At 38.4% G+C, this 23,932-nt stretch overlaps 5 non-coding genes across 5 annotated transcripts; all 5 read right to left on the bottom strand.

Annotated features, from left to right (window-relative positions):
- Positions 1-308: 308 nt before the first annotated feature.
- LOC117149462 lies at positions 309-4,195 on the bottom strand. The gene has a single exon (XR_004460316.1). It is a non-coding gene; the product is annotated as a large subunit ribosomal RNA (ribosomal RNA).
- A 390-nt stretch (positions 4,196-4,585) lies between these two features.
- On the bottom strand, positions 4,586-4,764 carry LOC117149463. Its single transcript, XR_004460317.1, has one exon. It is a non-coding gene; the product is annotated as a 5.8S ribosomal RNA (ribosomal RNA).
- Positions 4,765-16,283: 11,519 nt separating this feature from the next.
- Positions 16,284-20,254, bottom strand: LOC117149461. Its single transcript, XR_004460315.1, has one exon. It is a non-coding gene; the product is annotated as a large subunit ribosomal RNA (ribosomal RNA).
- A 395-nt stretch (positions 20,255-20,649) lies between these two features.
- Positions 20,650-20,828, bottom strand: LOC117149459. Its single transcript, XR_004460313.1, has one exon. It is a non-coding gene; the product is annotated as a 5.8S ribosomal RNA (ribosomal RNA).
- A 686-nt stretch (positions 20,829-21,514) lies between these two features.
- LOC117149465 lies at positions 21,515-23,509 on the bottom strand. The gene has a single exon (XR_004460319.1). It is a non-coding gene; the product is annotated as a small subunit ribosomal RNA (ribosomal RNA).
- Positions 23,510-23,932: the final 423 nt, after the last annotated feature.

The following is a 23,932-nucleotide window of genomic DNA, read 5'->3' as shown; positions in this document are numbered from 1 at the left end:
TAAATTGATGACGAGGTATTTGCAACTTGAAAATTCTTAAAGTCTTTATATAAATTATATGATAGACAATATCATATGCGTCACTAAATTGATGACGAGAGGTATTTGAACGTGATAAATTCTTTAAAGTCTTATATCAAAAATTATACGATAGGACAATATCATATGCGTCACTAAATTGATGACGAGGTATTGCAACTTGATATAATTCTTTAATCTTTATATCAAAAATTATATGATAGGACAATATCATATGCTCACTAAATTGATGACGAGGTGTTTTTGGCTACAGGAAAAATCATTTATTATCGAATCATCAAGCAAAGGATAAGCTTCAGTGGATCGCAGTATGGCAGCTGCTCAACACTTACAACACCTTGCCTGTTACAAAAGTCGTTTACAATTGATTCTAGGCTTTGTCATTGTATTAAATAATGCTTTATATGTAACTAGCGCGGCATCAGGTGATCGAAGATCCTCCTAATTTACTATGTTACAAATTACATTGGCATCACATCCATTGTCGTTTATAAAATAAATTTAAACTTTAAATGGTTTAGAAGCCATACAATGCAAATTGCCCCTTATTTATCATTGCAGTCCAGCACGGATACGACTTAGAGGCTTCAGGCATAATCCAACGGACGTAGCGTCATACCACTGTTCGCTCGAACAAGTATTGCCATTGGTCCGTACCTGCGGTTCCTCTCGTACTACGCAGGAATGCTGTCGCAACAACGTTTTGTCATTAGTAGGGTAAAACTAACCTGTCTCACGACGGTCTAAACCCAGCTCACTTCCCTTGCATGGGTGAACAATCCAACGCTTGGTGAATTTTGCTTCACAATGATAGGAAGAGCCGACATCGAAGGATCAAAAAGCGACGTCGCTATGAACGCTTGGCCGCCACAAGCCAGTTTATCCCTATGGTAACTTTTCTGACACCTCTTGTTAAAAACTCTTTAAACCAAAAGGATCGATAGGCCGAGCTTTTGCTGTCCCTGTGTGTACTGAACACCGAATCAGTCAGCATTTGCCCTTTTGCTCTATGTGTGGTTTCTGTCCGCACTGGAGCTGGCCTTGGACACTCCGTTATTATTTGAGAGATGTACCGCCCCAGTCAAACTCCCTACCTGGCAATGTCCTTGAATTGGATCATACCTGAGTAATTGGAGTTATACCAAATTTCAAATCAAAATACATAAATGCATCGTTTTATTAAAGAATTTGTTTGCGATTATATAACAAACTCGTGATACTTTGATCAAGAAGCTTGCATCAAAACCCAATACATAAGATATAATAAATATATCCGTATAATGGCTAGGAAATGATACACGTTCCATTTAATCAAGTAAGTAAGGAAACAATAAGAGTAGTGGTATTTCATTGACGATACCAAACCGAGGTCTAATATCTCCACTTATTCTACACCTCTTATGTCTCCTTACACTGCCAGATTAGAGTCAAGCTCAAAAGGGTCTTCTTTCCCCGCTAATTATTCCAAGCCCGTTCCTTGGCTGTGGTTTCGCTAGATAGTAGATAGGGACAGTAGAATCTCGTTAATCCATTCATGCGCGTCACTAATTAGATGACGAGGCATTTGCTACCTTAAGAGAGTCATAGTTACTCCCGCCGTTGACCCGCGCTACTTGAATTTCTTCACTTTGACATTCAGAGCACTGGGCAGAAATCACATTGTGTCAACACCCGCTAGGCCATCACAATGCTTTGTTTAATTAGACAGTCGGATTCCCCAGTCCGTGCCAGTTCTGAATTGATTGTTAATTGATAATCGTTATAATTGATAAAAACTAATTGGTTTAACCCAAATAGTATTCTTAAAAATTTTAGCAAGAAAGTTCCACAATTGGCTACGTAACTAAACTATCCGGGAACAAGTAACTAACATAAATGCTAGAAACTCTATTTACCCAGAACGAGCACATAAACCATGTATTTTTCCCAATCAAGCCGACTATCTCAATCTCAGAGCCAATCCTTATCCCGAATTACGGATCTAATTTGCCGACTTCCCTTACCTACATTATTCTATCGACTAGAGACTCTCACTTGGAGACCAGCTGCGGATATTGGTACGGCCTGTTGAGAAGTTTGCGTGTCCCACCATAAATTTTCAAGGTCCGAGAGAAAATATCGACACAACAGTATATGTCATGCTCTTCTAGCCCATCTACCATATCTCTTGCGAAAGACTTCCATGTATACGGCTATAAACAAAAAGAAAACTCTTCCGATATCTCTCGACGGCTTCTTTATGGTCGTTCCTGTTGCCAGGATGAGCACGAGGCCCATATTTAATAACAAACGGATACTCAACAGGTTACGGAATTGGAACCGTATTCCCTTTCGTTCAAAATTATTCAAGTGTATTATATTCGCTTTGTTTATATAGTTAGGCATTTGTTTTACTTGAAAATTTTCGGCTTTCGCCTTGAACTTAGACCGACTAACTCGTGATCAACCACTGTCACACGAAACCCTTCTCCACTTCATCCTCCAAGGTCTCATTCGATTATTTGCTACTACCACCAAATCTGTACCAATGCAGCTCCATGCAGGCTTACGCCAAACACTTCACGCATACCATTGTACCTTCCTACTCACTAAAGTTTCAAAATTTATATCACAATAAATAAATCATCTACTTTAGCGGTAATGTATAGGTATACAACTTAAGCGCCATCCATTTTAAGGGCTAGTTGCTTCGGCAGTGAGTTGTTACACACTCCTTAGCGGATTCGACTTCCATGATCACCGTCCTGCTGTTTTAAGCAACCAACGCCTTTCATGGTATCTGCATGAGTTGTTAATTTGGGCACCGTAACATTACGTTGGTTCATCCACAGCGCCAGTTCTGCTTACCAAAATGGCCCACTGGGCACATTATATCATAACCTTGAACTTCATATCAAGAAAGTTAAGGTTCTTACCCATTTAAAGTTTGAGAATAGGTTAAGATCGTTCGACCTAAGGCCTCTAATCATTCGCTTTACCAGATAAGATTATTTATATAATATTAAAATGCACCAGCTATCCTGAGGGAAACTTCGGAAGGAACCAGCTACTAATGGTTCGATTGGTCTTTCGCCCCTATACTCAATTCTGACAATCGATTGCACGTCAGAACTGTTTCGGTCTTCCTCAGGGTTTCCCCTGACTTCAACCTGATCAAGTATAGTTCACCATCTTCGGGTCACAGCATATATGCTCAAGGTACGTTCCAGTTAGAGGCATAAATAATATAAATATACATTATACATAACTATATAGAACGCCCGGGATGTGTTAATTAGCTATAAATAGCTAAAAAACTAATCCATTATTAGTCAAGTTAATTACGCTATTAGGTTACATCCCAATAACTTGCACATATGTTAGACTCCTTGGTCCGTGTTTCAAGACGGGTCCCGAAGGTATCCTGAATCTTTCGCATTGTTAATCATACAAGAGCATATAATAAACACAAAAATCATGATAATTATGCCATTATATAATTCCGAAAAATTAACGCTCTGTAATAATATAAATCTATCAGCACTTTATCAAATTAATAACATTTATTCTGGTTAAAATGCAAGCAATTTAATTGGAATAAACTATAAGTTATATTTTATGATAAATTTGGGATATGCTAATAGATTACAATGTCCTTATATGGAAAAAATGCACATTATTCTTAATAATATTATTTAAATATTACAATTTTAATGATGAATTTTCCATAACGGATATTCAGGTTCATCGGCTTAACCTCTAAGCAGTTTCACGTACTGTTTAACTCTCTATTCAGAGTTCTTTCAACTTTCCTCACGGTACTTGTTTACTATCGGTCTCATGGTTATATTTAGTTTTAGATGGAGTTTACCACCCACTTAGTGCTGCACTATCAAGCAACACGACCTTTGGAAACATCATCTAGTAATCATTAACGTTATACGGGCCTGGCACCCTCTATGGTAAATGGCCTCATTTAAGAAGGATTAAATCATAATTTCTCATACTAGAATATTGAGCTCCATACACTGCATCTCACATTTGCCATATAGACAAAGTGACTTAGTGCTGAACTGTTTCTTTTCGCTCGCCGCTACTAAGAAAATCCTTGTTAGTTTCTTTTCCTCCCTAATTAATATGCTTAAATTCAGGGGTAGTCCCATATGAGTTGAGGTTGTATATATAACTATTTTTTGCCATAAATTCTTTAATATAAATGATAAAACAATCAATTAAATTCGTTATAAATAGTTCCAATAGTTCTTGTAAGCAAAGTTATTTTTTATCCATTTAACGAACCAACGAAGAATAATAACAAACCAAGATTTTTCTTTTTCCGAATCATTAATAAGAGACAATTCTAGATGAAAAATATTTCAATTTTTTATGCTAGACATTTCTCAGTATTATTGATTGAAAAAGAAAATATTTCTCTTCGTTTTTCACATTCAAATGTGAGATAATGTTTTCATTCTTTTTTAATATTATGAATAAAATCATTATTTAATCCAATAATATACCATATGCTTATAAAAAATTTATAAACAACTTAATTAGCATAGTCTTACAACCCTCAACCATATGTAGTCCAAGCAGCACTATAAAATTAATTAAAGTACATAACAGCATGGACTGCGATATGCGTTCAAAATGTCGATGTTCATGTGTCCTGCAGTTCACACGATGACGCACAGTTTGCTGCGTTCTTCATCGACCCATGAGCCGAGTGATCCACCGCTTAGAGTTTTATAATTCATTTTTATATAATATCAATATTGTTTTTATTGAAAGAAATTAAAAAATACACCATTTTACTGGCATATATCAATTCTTCAATAAATTTATTTTTATACCTAAAAATAAATGTTGCGATATGTCTTAGTCATATAAGCATTATGTATCATAAAAATCTGTTATGGTTTGCTATTTTGGGTGACACATACTGCAAAATTTATATAAAACATTAACCTGATGGATGACAGGTACAAACATTGTATATTTTAGGTTGTTGCATTAGCCAACGTATGCTCATAACATAGATGAACAATACATATTCGCAACGCGTGTATATTATGGTCCATATACACACACACTTATTTTGAATACCACATCAAATTATTTTAATTTTATTCGACTTCTACTTCAAATTTTGTTCAGTTTTCTTCGATTTCCATTTCGAGAATTTGTTTTATAGGAAACGCCATTGTTGTAGTAGGTACTGCCACAAATACGCACAACAACATTAATAATGTTAAAGTCTTTTTATGAGGTTGCCAAGCCCCACATATAAAATAAAAGCCATCTTCATTTTATTTTGACTTTAACTTTTGATTCCGTGAATCATTTTGTAATATTTTTATTTTGGTAATTGTATTTATTTGTATTATAACAAATGTTATTAACGATAAGGATATTATACAATAATGATCCTTCCGCAGGTTCACTACGGAAACCTTGTTACGACTTTTACTTCCTCTAAATAATCAAGTTCGGTCAACTTTTGCGAAACAACCGTAACACGCAAGGCGTCACAGTGATCACGTCCGGAGACCTCACTAAATAATTCAATCGGTAGTAGCACGGCGGTGTGTACAAAGGGCAGGACGTAATCAATGCGAGTTAATGACTCACACTTACTGGGAATTCCAAGTTCATTGAACAGTTTCAGTTCACAATCCCAAGATGAAAGTGGTCAGCGGTTTACCCCGGACTCTCGGTCTAGGAAATACCGTTGATACTTTCATTGTAGCGCGCGTGCAGCCCAGGACATCTAAGGCATCACAGACCTGTTATTGCTCAATCTCATTATTGCTAGACGCAATTGTCCATTTAAGAAGCTAGTGTCCTATAATGGGACAAACCAACAGGTACGCTCCACTTACATAAACACATTCAAACACATAAACATTTTACTGCCACCATGAATGAAGGCTACATAAGCTTCTAGCACCATAATCCTGAAGATATCTATTTAATATATTTGAGTCTCGTTCGTTATCGGAATTAACCAGACAAATCACTCCACGAACTAAGAACGGCCATGCACCACCACCCATAGATTCGAGAAAGAGCTATCAATCTGTCTTAACACTTATGTTCGGACCTGGTAAGTTTTCCCGTTTGAGTCAAATTAAGCCGCAGGCTCCATCCCTGGTGGTGCCCTTCCGTCAATTCCTTTAAGTTTTCAGCTTTGCAACCATACTTCCCCCGGAGCCCAAAAGCTTTGGTTTCCCGGGAAGCGACTGAGAGAGCCATAAAAGTAGCTACACCCAATTGCTAGCTGGCATCGTTTATGGTTAGAACTAGGGCGGTATCTGATCGCCTTCGAACCTCTAACTTTCGTTCTTGATTAATGAAAACATCTTTGGCAAATGCTTTCGCTTAAGTTAGTCTTACGACGGTCCAAGAATTTCACCTCTCGCGTCGTAATACTAATGCCCCCAAACTGCTTCTATTAATCATTACCTCTTGATCTGAAAACCAATGAAAGCAGAACAGAGGTCTTATTTCATTATCCCATGCACAGAATATTCAGGCATTTGAAGCCTGCTTTAAGCACTCTAATTTGTTCAAAGTAATAGTACCGGCCCACAATAACACTCGTTTAAGAGCACTAGTGCAGGTTTTTAAATAGGAGGAACATATGAAAAAATACAAGTATTTAATCACATATAAGAACTCCACCGGTAATACGCTTACATACATAAAGGTATAGTACTAACCACAATTGTAAGTTGTACTACCCGTATGAAGCACAAGTTCAACTACGAACGTTTTAACCGCAACAACTTTAATATACGCTATTGGAGCTGGAATTACCGCGGCTGCTGGCACCAGACTTGCCCTCCAATTGGTCCTTGTTAAAGGATTTAAAGTGTACTCATTCCAATTACAGGGCCTCGGATATGAGTCCTGTATTGTTATTTTTCGTCACTACCTCCCCGAGCTGGGAGTGGGTAATTTACGCGCCTGCTGCCTTCCTTAGATGTGGTAGCCGTTTCTCAGGCTCCCTCTCCGGAATCGAACCCTGATTCCCCGTTACCCGTTGCAACCATGGTAGTCCTAGATACTACCATCAAAAGTTGATAGGGCAGACATTTGAAAGATCTGTCGTCGGTACAAGACCATACGATCTGCATGTTATCTAGAGTTCAACCAATATAACGATCTTGCGATCGCTTGGTTTTAGCCTAATAAAAGCACATGTCCCATAAGGTTCATGTTTTAATTGCATGTATTAGCTCTAGAATTACCACAGTTATCCAAGTAACTGTTAACGATCTAAGGAACCATAACTGATATAATGAGCCTTTTGCGGTTTCACTTTTAATTCGTGTGTACTTAGACATGCATGGCTTAATCTTTGAGACAAGCATATAACTACTGGCAGGATCAACCAGAATAATGTTTTTCCTTCATATTCCATTCATATATTTTGAATCGAAATAAGCAATATAATAGATATATAGATATATAGATTTTTCACTTTATATAATTCCATGATTTTTATTATATTGAATAAAATTCAATATTTCGCCTTTGGGTAAAATTTTAAATATATAAGTAAAAAAATCCATTCGATTACGGCCATTTTTATATAGCATTCGTAATCCATATTTTCATTTTTAATTTATACTTGTTTTACCAATATAACAAGAATTTCATCTAATTATTGTAATATATATATTTCTATAATTTTATCTTTTTATACATACATATTTCATTATAAAATATCATTTTATTTCCAACATACATAATTATTGTATCCACACATGTACAATTTTTGTTTAACCAATATAAATATTAAGTTAAATCATTTGCATTTTGAAGATAAATTTAAAATTTATCTCTTTTCATATATATCTCTGGTAATATATAACATAAAACCAAGCGCATATGATAATATTTCCACATTTAATATATAATTTTATATTTCTTTCATAAGAATCCATATTTGTATTATACCGTAACGATATAATAATCCAACTATACGGCAGGTAATAAATTAATATTTGCCTGCCTCCAAAAATTAACGATAATATATGGAAACGATTTGTTATTCTATATATAATAGAAACTTGACTTTTGTTTCAACGATATTATCTATAAAGCGTATATTCCTATTATCCGCGGAGCCAAGTCCCGTGTTCTATAGAACTGAGAAACAAATTTGTACGGATAATAATATACTTTATTGTATGTAACCAATATAAACATAATCCGAAATAAATATTTCGAATAATGCGGGAGGTCGGCAACCACTGCCTACCTATAGTAGTTTTTGAACCCGCTGTCCTCAAAGCGGGTATTTTCAATTCCGTTTGCCACCCAACATACGGGCTATTCTCTTATATATTAAGAGATTATAGGAACATTTCATTTTTTTTCCATTATTCATATATAATATGATTATTTTTTCCCTTATACATATAATAATTAATCATTTTCATATGTATATTATTTAATTTACTCATATTATTGCCAAAATCATATGAATACATAAGTTTTGAACAATATGAGAGGTCGGCAACCACTGCCTACCTATAGTAGTTTTTGAACCCTCTGTCGTAATTCCGGTCGTTTACACTACTATACCCTCTCACTATAATGGCTTTTCTCTATAATACTAAGAGAATGTGGGATATTTTCAGCATTTTTTCCCTTATACATATAATAATTAATCATTTTCATATGTATATTATTTAATTTACTCATATTATTGCCAAAATCATATGAATACATAAGTTTTGAACAATATGAGAGGTCGGCAACCACTGCCTACCTATAGTAGTTTTTGAACCCTCTGTCGTAATTCCGGTCGTTTACACTACTATACCCTCTCACTATAATGGCTTTTCTCTATAATACTAAGAGAATGTGGGATATTTTCAGCATTTTTTCCCTTATACATATAATAATTAATCATTTTCATATGTATATTATTTAATTTACTCATATTATTGCCAAAATCATATGAATACATAAGTTTTGAACAATATGAGAGGTCGGCAACCACTGCCTACCTATAGTAGTTTTTGAACCCTCTGTCGTAATTCCGGTCGTTTACACTACTATACCCTCTCACTATAATGGCTTTTCTCTATAATACTAAGAGAATGTGGGATATTTTCAGAATTTTTTCCCTTATACATATAATAATTAATCATTTTCATATGTATATTATTTAATTTACTCATATTATTGCCAAAATCATATGAATACATAAGTTTTGAACAATATGAGAGGTCGGCAACCACTGCCTACCTATAGTAGTTTTTGAACCCTCTGTCGTAATTCCGGTCGTTTACACTACTATACCCTCTCACTATAATGGCTTTTCTCTATTATACTAAGAGAATGTGGGATATTTTCAGCATTTTTTCCCTTATACATATAATAATTAATAATTTTCATATGTATATTATTTAATTTACTCATATAATTGCCAAAATCATATGAATACATAAGTTTTGAACAATATGAGAGGTCGGCAACCACTGCCTACCTATAGTAGTTTTTGAACCCTCTGTCGTAATTCCGGTCGTTTACACTACTATACCCTCTCACTATAATGGCTTTTCTCTATAATACTAAGAGAATGTGGGAATATTTCAGCATTTTTTCCCCTATACATATAATAATTAATAATTTTCATATGTATATTATTTAATTTACTCATATAATTGCCAAAATCATATGAATACATAAGTTTTGAACAATATGAGAGGTCGGCAACCACTGCCTACCTATAGTAGTTTTTGAACCCTCTGTCGTAATTCCGGTCGTTTACACTACTATACCCTCTCACTATAATGGCTTTTCTCTATAATACTAAGAGAATGTGGGAATATTTCAGCATTTTTTCCCCTATACATATAATAATTAATAATTTTCATATGTATATTATTTAATTTACTCATATAATTGCCAAAATCATATAAATACATAAGTTTTGAACAATATCAGAGGTCAGCAACGGTCTTTCCTCTATAATACTAAGATAATATGGGAATATTTTCAGCATTTTTTCCCTTATACATTTATACATATAATAATTAATCATTTTCATATGTATATTATTTAATTTACTCATATTATTGCCAAAATCATATAAATACATAAGTTTTGAACAATATCAGAGGTCAGCAACGGTCTTTCCTCTATAATACTAAGATAATGTGGGAATATTTCATCATTTTTTCCTTTATACATTTATACATATAATATTTAATCATTTTATATGTATATTATTTAATTTACTCATATAATTGCCAAAATCATATAAATACATAAGTTTTGAACAATATCAGAGGTCGGCAACGGTCTTTCCTCTATAATACTAAGATAATATGGGAATATTTCAGCATTTTTTCCCTTATACATATAATAATTAATCATTTTCATATGTATATTATTTAATTTACTCGTATAATTGCCAAAATCCTATGAAGACATAAGAGAATACAATATGAGAGGTCGGCGCAACCATAATATAGTAGTTGATGACGAGGTGTTTGGCAACTTGATACAATTCTTTAAAAAGTCTTTATATTAATTATATGATAGGGACAATATCATATGCGTCACTAAATTGATGACGAGGTGTTTGGCAACGTGACACAAATCATTAAAGTCTTTATATTAATTATATGATAGAGACAATATCATATGCGTCACTAAATTGATGACGAGGTATTTGGCAACTTGATAGAATTCTTTAAAGTCTTTATATCAAAAATTATATGATAGGACAATATCATATGCGTCACTAAATTGATGACGAGGTGTTTGGCAACTTGACACAATTCATTAAAGTCTTTATATTAATTATATGATAGAGACAATATCATATGCGTCACTAAATTGATGACGAGGTATTTGGCAACTTGATATAATTCTTTAAAGTCTTTATATCAAAAATTATATGATAGGGACAATATCATATGCGTCACTAAATTGATGACGAGGTGTTTGGCAACTTGACACAATTCATTAAAGTCTTTATATTAATTATATGATAATATCATATGCGTCACTAAATTGATGACGAGGTATTTGGCAACTTGATACAATTCTTTAAAGATATGATAGGGACAATATCATATGCGTCACTAAATTGATGACGAGGTGTTTGGCAACTTGACACAATTCATTAAAGTCTTTATATTAATTATATGATAGGACAATATCATATGCGTCACTAAATTGATGACTTGGCAACTTGTCTTTAAAGTCTATTTAAGGTGTTTGGCAACTTGATTAAAGTATATGATAGGGACAATATCATATGCGTCACTAAATTGATGACGAGGTATTTGGCAACTTGATACAATTCTTTAAAGGGACAATATCATATGCGTCACTAAATTGATGACGAGGTTTGGCAAAATTATATGATAGGGACAATATATATGGGACAATATCATATGCGTCACTAAATTGATCAGTCGCGATCGAACACTCGACGAGTGCAGACGTGCCTGCGGATCGACAGCAAATTGTTAGCAAATTGTTCACAGTTGTAAGTCCCGTTACTTGTGCCCAGCCACTTCGCGTCGCGTGATCTTGTCGCGCGTTTTGATTGGCCCAGCCAACGTACCTAACGGTAGTTCGCACTAACACCATCGCACACCCGAGTGTGCGTGTTATCAGCGCAAAAAACCCAGTGCTCGAAGCAGCGGTATAATTGCAAAGCAGCAGCCACGTGCTGCCTGGCTCACCGGCTTACGGTGCCCAGCTTCCCCCCCCCCCCCCCCCTCCTCACTCCTTATCAACTTTGGAGAAGATGGACTGGCAGGCCCCCCCGCGCACCCACAAGCTTGGAACAACACCACGCAAAAAGGCTCTGAGAACACGCAAGAGCAGCTCCAGCAGCGAGGGAAGCACCTCGCATACAGAGCCGGGCGAGATAAAGCGAAAACCGGCAAAGAAAGCACAGGGAGAGGAGCTGGAAGATAAGCCAAGCACTAGCGCAGCTCTGCGCAAGAAGCTCGCCAACAACGCCTTCGCTTTACTCTCGACCGAAGAAGACGAGTACGACCAAGAGAGCTCTGATGACGAACCCGGACCTAAAGACGATTCCAAGCCCAAGACCCCCGAGAAACCAAAGCCCACCCCGAAGACCATCAAGCCACCTCCGATTTTTATCCCCGATGTGACCAACATCTCGGCACTCGTCAAGATGATCACGACTCTTGTAGGCCCGAAGAACAATTTTACCTACAAGACCGTGAATGGCAACAACGTACGTGTCATGATGCCGGACAAAGAGTCCTATACAGCTCTGCGTCTCCAACTTGTGGCCCAAAACAAGAGGCATCGGACTTTCCAGCCGAAAGATGAACGTGCATACAAGGTTGTCATCAAAGGACTCCACCACTCCACCGATCGTGAGGAAATCATTGAAGACCTTCGCAGACAAGGGCACGCTGTTAGAGATCTGCACAATCCCATTGGCAGAAGAACTAAAGAACCGCTGGGAATATTCTTCGCCAACCTGGAGCCTCCAGCAACAACAAAGACGTCTACCAAGTCAAGCGGATCTGCAGTCGGTAGTAACCATTGAACCGCCGCAGAAGTTCAACGACGTGCCTCAATGCTTCAGGTGCCAAGGATTCGGTCATACACAGCGTTACTGCTCCTGGAATACCGATGTGTAAAGTGTGGAGGCCTCACGAATCGAGGGCATGTGAGAAGAGGAGGACGACAAAGCGTGCTGCTTCCACTGCCAGGCGGACCATCCTGCGTCTTTCAAGGATGCCCTGCATACAAAAGGGCCAAAGCACTCGCTGCTCCGAAAACAAGGCCGTCGCTAATGCTAACAAGGCGCCGCCCGTGGCATCACCAAACGTCACCTCTGGCAGGAGCTACCGAGACGCCCTCAACGGAGTGCACGCAGCACCGCAGAATCCCACAACCCCAGTCCAAACCCAAACAGAAACCCCACACTCCGGTCAGATAGAAGCGATGTTCGCTCGCATGGAAGGAATGATGGAAAGGATGATGGAGCGCATGTTCACCCAGATGACACAGCTGGTGGCCACCATTCTCAACAGCAAGTCATGCAACTAAAGCTCCACCTAGTCGTCTGGAATGCGAACGGCCTGCAGAACAGCAAGGCCATAGTCGAGCACCATCTGAAGACCACCAGATCGATATCCTACTCGTAGCCGAAACCCACTTCTCCCCCAGATCCCACTTTAATATCAGCGGATATGACCTCATCCATGCAGACCATCCTTCTGCAGAGCACGCGGTGGAGCAGCCATCCTCATCAGGAGCGGTATTCAATACCTAGAGCTGCCCGCGTTTCAGCAAGACTGGGCACAATGTCCTGTCATCAGGATTGTCAGCCCGCAAGAGATTTAGACATTGGAGCGGTCTACTTTCCCCCCAGATACCGCATAACAGCATCTCACCTCAGTGAGTTCTTCGAGCATTTTGGGCCCCGCTTCATAGCAGCTGGAGATTATAACGCCAAACATTCTGGTGGGGATCGCGCGCCAACAACCCCAAAGGGAAAACTCGTTTGGGTACCTGCAACGCCACCGACTGGACTGCCACTCCACTGGCGAGCCCACTCACTGGCCAACGAATCCCCTCAAGACTCCAGACCTACTGACTTTGCTGTGTCGAAAGGCATAGGGCATGCGAAGATCAGCTGCACAACAAATGCTGATCTCCTGTCAGACCACTGTGCAATAAACGTGCTAATCAACACGCCAGTCCTCAGGAAAACCCCGCTCAGAAGGCTCACTGGAAAATATACCGACGCCGCCAATTCGCGTCCTGGATGCTCTCCACCGTCAATCCGAACCCCATCCTCAACACACCCAGGAACATTGATGAAGCTATCGGGAATCTCACCAGGCAGATGCAAAACGCTGCGGAATTCGCAAGCCCACCGCCACCAAAGACTGCGAGAAACCTAGCAGGGACCTCCACCTCTGGTCCCCGGAAATTGCGGCACTCGTGACTGAGAAGAGGCGTCTCAGGAGAGTTTGGTTCTTGACGCGCAATCCAAGAGACAAAACAGCGCTCAATCACGCCACAAGGAGTTGAAGGACAAGATCTCCAGCCTACGCCAGGACTCCTTCCTCAGATTCCTCGAGGAACTCTCTCCCGGGACCCAGACCACAATCTGTGGAACGTCACCCGCCACATTAAACGACCAGCCAAAAAGGTTTCCGCAGTGCGCAAAGCAGATGGATCCTGGTGCCGTTCGGATGCTGAAAGAGCAGAACTTTCGCCCGAACACCTTTACAACGCCTTCTCTCCGTTCGACTGCTGCACTGCCGAAGAACATGCTGAAACAGCCCGGTTTCTCAATAGCCCAAGCTCTCCCGGTCCCCCGTTGGAACCAGTCGACCCTGAGGAAGTTGCGCAGGAGATTGCTCTACTGAAGAACAACAAATCTCCAGGCCTGGATCGTATAGATGCGCGGCCCTAAAAATGCTCCCATTCCGCTGCACACAAATGCTGGCCAGCATTTACAACAGCTGCTTCCGGCTAGGGTACTTCCCGGAAGAGTGGAAAAGAGCAGAGGTTATTGTCCTCCTCAAGCCTGGTAAGCCTGAAGCCAATCTCGCCTCTATCGTCCGATAGTTTGCTGGCAATCCTCTCCAAATACTCGAAAGAGTATTTTTGCGCAGAGTATTGCCAGTACTGGATGAGGCTGGTTTGATCCCCGATCACCAGTTTGGCTTCAGGCGCTCCCACGGAACACAGAGCAATGCCACCGGCTAGTCGAACGGATCCTCGAGGCATTCGAGCAAAAGAAATACTGCTGCGCTGTAATGCTCGACGTGAAGCAGGCATCGACAGAGTTGGCATCCTGGACTCCTCCATAAACTCAAATCCTACCTCCCCAAGCCCCCATTTTACCCTCCTCAAATCCTACACTGAGGGAAGAGCATTCCAAGTCAGATGCGGAAGTGCAATAAGCCTACCCAGACTGATCAGAGCTGGAGTTCCGCAAGCAGTGTGCTCGGACCAATACTGTACACCCTTTACACCGCAGACCTTCCCATAATCCCCTCCAGAACCTAACTATAGCGACTATGCAGATGACACGGCTTTCCTCGCCTCCTCATCCGACCCACGAGAAGCCTCCGAAACAATCCAAAGGCAAATGGACGCGCTACATCCCTGCTCAGCAGGTGGAACATCGTAGTGAACGCGGGAAAAATCTACCCAAACAACATTTGCATAAGGAGAGAGACTGCCCACCGGTCACGCTAAACGGAGTCATCATTCCCAACGCACCCGCACCCAAGTACCTAGGACTTACCCTGGACCGCAGGCTCACTTGGCGTCCCCACATCGTCAGCAAACGCATACAGGCCGATGCGCGTCTGAGGCAGATGCATTGGCTTATTGGGAGAGGGTCCAAGCTAAGGCAGAACCACAAAATCCTGGTGTACAAGGCAATTCTCAAGCCCATCTGGACCTACGGGATACAGCTATGGGGCACGGCAAGCCACACGAATCGCCTGCGTATACAGCGGTTCCAGAATAGGTGCTTGAGAATTGCCTGTAATGCGCATCCCTACCACGAGAATGTCGCCATACATAGGGAACTTGGAATCCCACAAGTCGCTGATGAAATCTCCAGGCTCAGCGAGAGATACCTGAAAAGGCTCGAAAACCACCCTAACCACCTCGCCACCAACCTGTTAGACAATAGCCAAACAAGCAGACGTCTCATGAGGAGACACCCTCTCGATCTCCACAACAATAGACAACAAAAAAAAAACCCGCCACAAATACATGTACAATAGTATCCCTTAAGCTAATGTTCCCCCGCAAAACCATTTAATTATTGTCCACTAGGACAGATTTTAAATAAATAAACGCACGCTAAAAAAAAAAAAAAAAAAAAAAAAAAAATAAATTAGACAGTATTGCACTTGAACAATTTAAAGTTTATATAATATATGATAGGAAATATCATAGTCACTAAATTGATACAGTGTTTGGCAACTTACACAATCATAAAGTCTTTATATTAATATATATAGGGACAATATATATGCCACTAAATTATGACGAGGTATTTGGCAACGTGATAGAATTCTTTAAAGTCTTTATATCAAAATTATACGATAGGGACAATATCATATGCGTCACTAAATTGATGACGAGTATTGGCAACTTGATATAATTCTTTAAAGTCTTTATATCAAAAATTATATGATAGGGACAATATCATATGCGTCACTAAATTGATGACGAGTGTTGTTTGCCTACAGAAAAATCATTTATTTATCAATCATCAAGCAAAGGATAAGCTTCAGTGGATCGCAGTATGGCAGCTGCTCAACCACTTACAACACCTTGCCTGTTACAAAAGTCGTTTACAATTGATTCTAGCTTTGTCATTGTATTAAATAATGCTTTTATATGTAACTAGCGCGGCATCAGGTGATCGAAGATCCCCTAATTTACTATGTACAAATTACATTGGCATCACATCCATTGTCGTTTATAAATAAATATAAACTTTAAATGGTTTAGAAGCCATACAATGCAAATTGCCCCTTATTTATCATTGCAGTCCAGCACGGATACGACCTTAGAGGCGTTCAGGCATAATCCAACGGACGTAGCGTCATACCACTGTTCGCTCGAACAAGTATTGTGCCATTGTCCGTACCTGCGGTTCCTCTCGTACTACGCAGGAATGCCTGTCGCAACAACGTTTTTGTCATTAGTAGGGTAAAACTAACCTGTCTCACGACGGTCTAAACCCAGCTCACGTTCCCTTGCATGGGTGAACAATCCAACGCTTGGTGAATTTTGGCTCACAATGATAGGAAGAGCCGACATCGAAGGATCAAAAAGCGACGTCGCTATGAACGCTTGGCCGCCACAAGCCAGTTATCCCTATGGTAACTTTCTGACACCTCTTGTTAAAAACTCTTTAAACCAAAAGGATCGATAGGCCGAGCTTTTTGCTGTCCCTGTGTGTACTGAACACCCGAGATCAAGTCCAGCATTTGCCCTTTTGCTCTATGTGTGGTTTCTGTCCGCACTGAGCTGGCCTTGGGACACCTCCGTTATTATTTGAGAGATGTTACCGCCCCAGTCAAACTCCCTACCTGGCAATGTCCTTGAATTGGATCATACCTGAGTAATTGGAGTTATACCAAATTTTCAAATCAAAAATACATAAATGCATCGTTTTATTAAAGAATTTGTTTGCGATTATATAACAAACTCGTGATACTTTGATCAAGAAGCTTGCATCAAAACCCAATACCATAAGATATAATAAATATATCCGTATAATGGCTAGGAAATGATACACTTTCCATTTAATCAAGTAAGTAAGGAAACAATAAGAGTAGTGGTATTTCATTGACGATACCAAACCGAGGTCTAATATCTCCCACTTATTCTACACCTCTTATGTCTCCTTACACTGCCAGATTAGAGTCAAGCTCAAAAAGGGTCTTCTTTCCCCGCTAATTATTCCCAAGCCCGTTCCCTTGGCTGTGGGTTTCGCTAGATAGTAGATAGGGACAGTAGGAATCTCGTTAATCCATTCATGCGCGTCACTAATTAGATGACGAGGCATTTGGCTACCTTAAGAGAGTCATAGTTTACTCCCGCCGTTGACCCGCGCTTACTTGAATTTCTTCACTTTGACATTCAGAGCACTGGGCAGAAATCACATTGTGTCAACACCCGCTAGGCATCACAATGCTTTGTTTTTAATTAGACAGTCGGATTCCCCCAAGTCCGTGCCAGTTCTGAATTGATTGTTAATTGATAATCGTTATAAATTGATAAGAACTAATTGGTTTAACCCAAATAGTATTCTTAAAAATTTTAGCAAGAAAGTTCCACAATTGGCTACGTAACTAAACTATCCGGGGAACAAGTAACTAACATAAATGCTAGAAACTCTATTTACCCAGAACGAGCACATAAACCATGTTATTGTTTCCCAATCAAGCCCGACTATCTCAATCTTCAGAGCCAATCCTTATCCGAAGTTACGGATCTAATTTGCCGACTTCCCTTACCTACATTATTCTATCGACTAGAGACTCTTCACCTGGAGACCAGCCTGCGGATATGGTACGGCCTGTTGAGAAGTTTGCGTGTCCCCACCATAAATTTTCAAGGTCCGAGGAGAAAATATCGACACAACAGTATATGTCATGCTCTTCTAGCCCATCTACCATATCTCTCTGCGAAAAGACTTCCATGGTAGTACGGCTATAAAACAGAAAAGAAAACTCTTCCGATATCTCTCGACGGCTTCTTTATGGTCGTTCCTGTTGCCAGGAATGAGCACGAGGCCCATATTTAATAACAAACGGATACTCAACAGGTTACGGAATTGGAACCGTATTCCCTTTCGTTCAAAATTATTCCAAGTGTATTATATTCGCTTTGTTTATATAGTTAGGCATTTTTGTTTTACTTGAAAATTTTCGGCTTTCGGCCTTGAACTTAGGACCCGACTAACTCGTGATCAAACCACTGTTCACACGAAAACCCTTCTCCACTTCAGTCCTCCAAGGTCTCAATCGATTATTTGCTACTACCACCAAGATCTGTACCAATGGGCAGCTCCATGCAGGCTTACGCCAAACACTTCTACGCAACCATTGTACCTTCCTACTCACTAAAGTTCAAAATTTATATCACAAGTAATATAAATCATCTACTTTAGCGGTAATGTATAGGTATACAACCTTAAGCGCAATCCATTTTAAGGGCTAGTTGCTTCGGCAGGTGAGTTGTTACACACTCCTTAGCGGATTTCGACTTCCATGATCACCGTCCTGCTGTTTTAAGCAACCAACGCCTTTCATGGTATCTGCATGAGTTGTTAATTTGGGCACCGGTAACATTACGTTTGTTCATCCCACAGCGCCAGTTCTGCTTACCAAAAGTGGCCCACTGGGCACATTATATCATAACCTTGAACTTCATATCAAGAAAGTTAAGGTTCTTACCCATTTAAAGTTTGAGAATAGGTTAAGATCGTTTCGACCCTAAGGCCTCTAATCATTCGCTTTACCAGATAAGATTATTTTATATAATATTAAAATGCACCAGCTATCCTGAGGGAAACTTCGGAAGGAACCAGCTACTAGATGGTTCGATTGGTCTTTCGCCCCTATACTCAATTCTGACAATCGATTTGCACGTCAGAACTGTTTCGGTCTTCCATCAGGGTTTCCCCTGACTTCAACCTGATCAAGTATAGTTCACCATCTTTCGGGTCACAGCATATATGCTCAAGGTACGTTCCAGTTAGAGGCATAAATAATATAAATATACATTATACATAACTATATAGAACGCCCCGGGATTGTGTTAATTAGCTATAAATAGCTAAAAAACTAATCCCATTATTAGTCAAGTTAATTACGCTATTAGGTTTACATCCCAATAACTTGCACATATGTTAGACTCCTTGGTCCGTGTTTCAAGACGGGTCCCGAAGGTATCCTGAATCTTTCGCATTGTTAATCATACAAGAGCATATAATAAACACAAAAATCAATGATAATTATGCCATTATATAATTCCGAAAAATTAACGCTCTGTAATAATATAAATCTATCAGCACTTTATCAAATTAATAACATTTATTCTGTGTTAAAATGCAAGCAATTTAATTGGAATAAACTATAAGTTATATTTTATGATAAATTTGGGATATGCTAATAGATTACAATGTCCTTATATGGAAAAAATGCACATTATTCTTAATAATATTATTTAAATATTACAATTTTAATGATGAATTTTCCATAACGGATATTCAGGTTCATCGGGCTTAACCTCTAAGCAGTTTCACGTACTGTTTAACTCTCTATTCAGAGTTCTTTTCAACTTTCCCTCACGGTACTTGTTTACTATCGGTCTCATGGTTATATTTAGTTTTAGATGGAGTTTACCACCCACTTAGTGCTGCACTATCAAGCAACACGACTCTTTGGAAACATCATCTAGTAATCATTAACGTTATACGGGCCTGGCACCCTCTATGGGTAAATGGCCTCATTTAAGAAGGACTTAAATCATTAATTTCTCATACTAGAATATTGACGCTCCATACACTGCATCTCACATTTGCCATATAGACAAAGTGACTTAGTGCTGAACTGTTTTCTTTTCGCTCGCCGCTACTAAGAAAATCCTTGTTAGTTTCTTTTCCTCCCCTAATTAATATGCTTAAATTCAGGGGGTAGTCCCATATGAGTTGAGGTTGTATATATAACTATTTTTTGCCATAAATTCTTTATATATAAATGATAAAACAATCAATTAAATTCGTTATAAATAGTTCCAATAGTTCTTGTAAGCAAAGTTATTTTTTATCCATTTAACGAACCAACGAAGAATAATAACAAAACCAAGATTTTTCTTTTTCCGAATCATTAATAAGAGACAATTCTAGATGAAAAATATTTCAATTTTTTATGCTAGACATTTCTCAGTATTATTTGATTGAAAAAGAAAATATTTCTCTTCGTTTTTCACATTCAAATGTGAGATAATGTTTTTCATTTCTTTTTTAATATTATGAATAAAATCATTATTTAATCCAATAATATACCATATGCTTATAAAAAATTTATAAACAACTTAATTAGCATAGTCTTACAACCCTCAACCATATGTAGTCCAAGCAGCACTATAAAATTAATTAAAGTACATAACAGCATGGACTGCGATATGCGTTCAAAATGTCGATGTTCATGTGTCCTGCAGTTCACACGATGACGCACAGTTTGCTGCGTTCTTCATCGACCCATGAGCCGAGTGATCCACCGCTTAGAGTTTTATAATTCATTTTTATATAATATCAATATTGTTTTTATTGAAAGAAATTAAAAATACACCATTTTACTGGCATATATCAATTCCTTCAATAAATTTATTTTTATACCTAAAAATAAATGTTGCGATATGTCTTAGTTTCATATAAGCATTATGTATCATAAAAATCTGGTTATGGTTTGCTATTTTGGGTGACACATACTGCAAAATTTATATAAAACATTAACCTGATGGATGACAGGTACAAACATTGTATATTTTAGGTTGTTGCATTAGCCAACGTATGCTCATAACATAGATGAACAATACATATTCGCAACGCGTGTATATTATGGTCCATATACACACACACTTATTTTGAATACCACATTCAAAATTATTTTAATTTTAATTCGACTTCTACTTTCAAATTTTGTTCAGTTTCTTCGATTTCCATTTTCGAGAATTTGTTTTTATAGGAAACGCCATTGTTGTAGTAGGTACTGCCACAAATACGCACAACAACATTAATAATGTTAAAGTCTTTTTATGAGGTTGCCAAGCCCCACATATAAAATAAAAGCCATCTTCATTTTATTTTGACTTTAACTTTTGATTCCGTGGAATCATTTTGTAATATTTTTATTTTGGTAAATTGTATTTATTTGTATTATAACAAATGTTTATTAACGATAAGGATATTATACAATAATGATCCTTCCGCAGGTTCACCTACGGAAACCTTGTTACGACTTTTACTTCCTCTAAATAATCAAGTTCGGTCAACTTTTGCGAAACAACCGTAACACGCAAGGCGTCACAGTGATCACGTCCGGAGACCTCACTAAATAATTCAATCGGTAGTAGCGACGGGCGGTGTGTACAAAGGGCAGGGACGTAATCAATGCGAGTTAATGACTCACACTTACTGGGAATTCCAAGTTCATGTGAACAGTTTCAGTTCACAATCCCAAGCATGAAAGTGGTTCAGCGGTTTACCCGGACCTCTCGGTCTAGGAAATACACGTTGATACTTTCATTGTAGCGCGCGTGCAGCCCAGGACATCTAAGGGCATCACAGACCTGTTATTGCTCAATCTCATTATTGCTAGACGCAATTTGTCCATTTAAGAAGCTAGTGTCCTTATAATGGGACAAACCAACAGGTACGGCTCCACTTACATAAACACATTCAAACACAATAAACATTTTACTGCCACCATGAATGAAGGCTACATAAGCTTCAGCACCATAATCCTGAAGATATCTATTTAATATATTTGAGTCTCGTTCGTTATCGGAATTAACCAGACAAATCACTCCACGAACTAAGAACGGCCATGCACCACCACCCATAGATTCGAGAAAGAGCTATCAATCTGTCTTACACACTTATGTTCGGACCTGGTAAGTTTTCCCGTGTTGAGTCAAATTAAGCCGCAGGCTCCACTCCTGGTGGTGCCCTTCCGTCAATTCCTTTAAGTTTCAGCTTTGCAACCATACTTCCCCCGGAGCCCAAAAGCTTTGGTTTCCCGGGAAGCGACTGAGAGAGCCATAAAAGTAGCTACACCCAATTGCTAGCTGGCATCGTTTATGGTTAGAACTAGGGCGGTATCTGATCGCCTTCGAACCTCTAACTTTCGTTCTTGATTAATGAAAACATCTTTGGCAAATGCTTTCGCTTAAGTTAGTCTTACGACGGTCCAAGAATTTCACCTCTCGCGTCGTAATACTAATGCCCCCAAACTGCTTCTATTAATCATTACCTCTTGATCTGAAAACCAATGAAAGCAGAACAGAGGTCTTATTTCATTATCCCATGCACAGAATATTCAGGCATTTGAAGCCTGCTTTAAGCACTCTAATTTGTTCAAAGTAATAGTACCGGCCCACAATAACACTCGTTTAAGAGCACTAGTGCAGGTTTTTAAATAGGAGGAACATATGAAAAAATACAAGTATTTAATCACATATAAGAACTCCACCGGTAATACGCTTACATACATAAAGGTATAGTACTAACCACAATTGTAAGTTGTACTACCCGTATGAAGCACAAGTTCAACTACGAACGTTTTAACCGCAACAACTTTAATATACGCTATTGGAGCTGGAATTACCGCGGCTGCTGGCACCAGACTTGCCCTCCAATTGGTCCTTGTTAAAGGATTTAAAGTGTACTCATTCCAATTACAGGGCCTCGGATATGAGTCCTGTATTGTTATTTTTCGTCACTACCTCCCCGAGCTGGGAGTGGGTAATTTACGCGCCTGCTGCCTTCCTTAGATGTGGTAGCCGTTTCTCAGGCTCCCTCTCCGGAATCGAACCCTGATTCCCCGTTACCCGTTGCAACCATGGTAGTCCTAGATACTACCATCAAAAGTTGATAGGGCAGACATTTGAAAGATCTGTCGTCGGTACAAGACCATACGATCTGCATGTTATCTAGAGTTCAACCAATATAACGATCTTGCGATCGCTTGGTTTTAGCCTAATAAAAGCACATGTCCCATAAGGTTCATGTTTTAATTGCATGTATTAGCTCTAGAATTACCACAGTTATCCAAGTAACTGTTAACGATCTAAGGAACCATAACTGATATAATGAGCCTTTTGCGGTTTCACTTTTAATTCGTGTGTACTTAGACATGCATGGCTTAATCTTTGAGACAAGCATATAACTACTGGCAGGATCAACCAGAATAATGTTTTTCCTTCATATTCCATTCATATATTTTGAATCGAAATAAGCAATATAATAGATATATAGATATATAGATTTTTCACTTTATATAATTCCATGATTTTTATTATATTGAATAAAATTCAATATTTCGCCTTTGGGTAAAATTTTAAATATATAAGTAAAAAATCCATTCGATTACGGCCATTTTTATATAGCATTCGTAATCCATATTTTCATTTTTAATTTATACTTGTTTTACCAATATAACAAGAATTTCATCTAATTATTGTAATATATATATTTCTATAATTTTATCTTTTTATACATACATATTTCATATAAAATATCATTTTATTTCCAACATACATAATTATTGTATCCACACATGTACAATTTTTGTTTAACCAATATAAATATTAAGTTAAATCATTTGCATTTTGA

This window comes from Drosophila mauritiana, unplaced genomic scaffold (genome assembly GCF_004382145.1).
Source record: "Drosophila mauritiana strain mau12 unplaced genomic scaffold, ASM438214v1 U_22, whole genome shotgun sequence".
NCBI classification, from domain to species: Eukaryota; Metazoa; Arthropoda; class Insecta; order Diptera; family Drosophilidae; genus Drosophila; species Drosophila mauritiana.
This window is presented reverse-complemented; position numbering and strand designations above follow the sequence as displayed.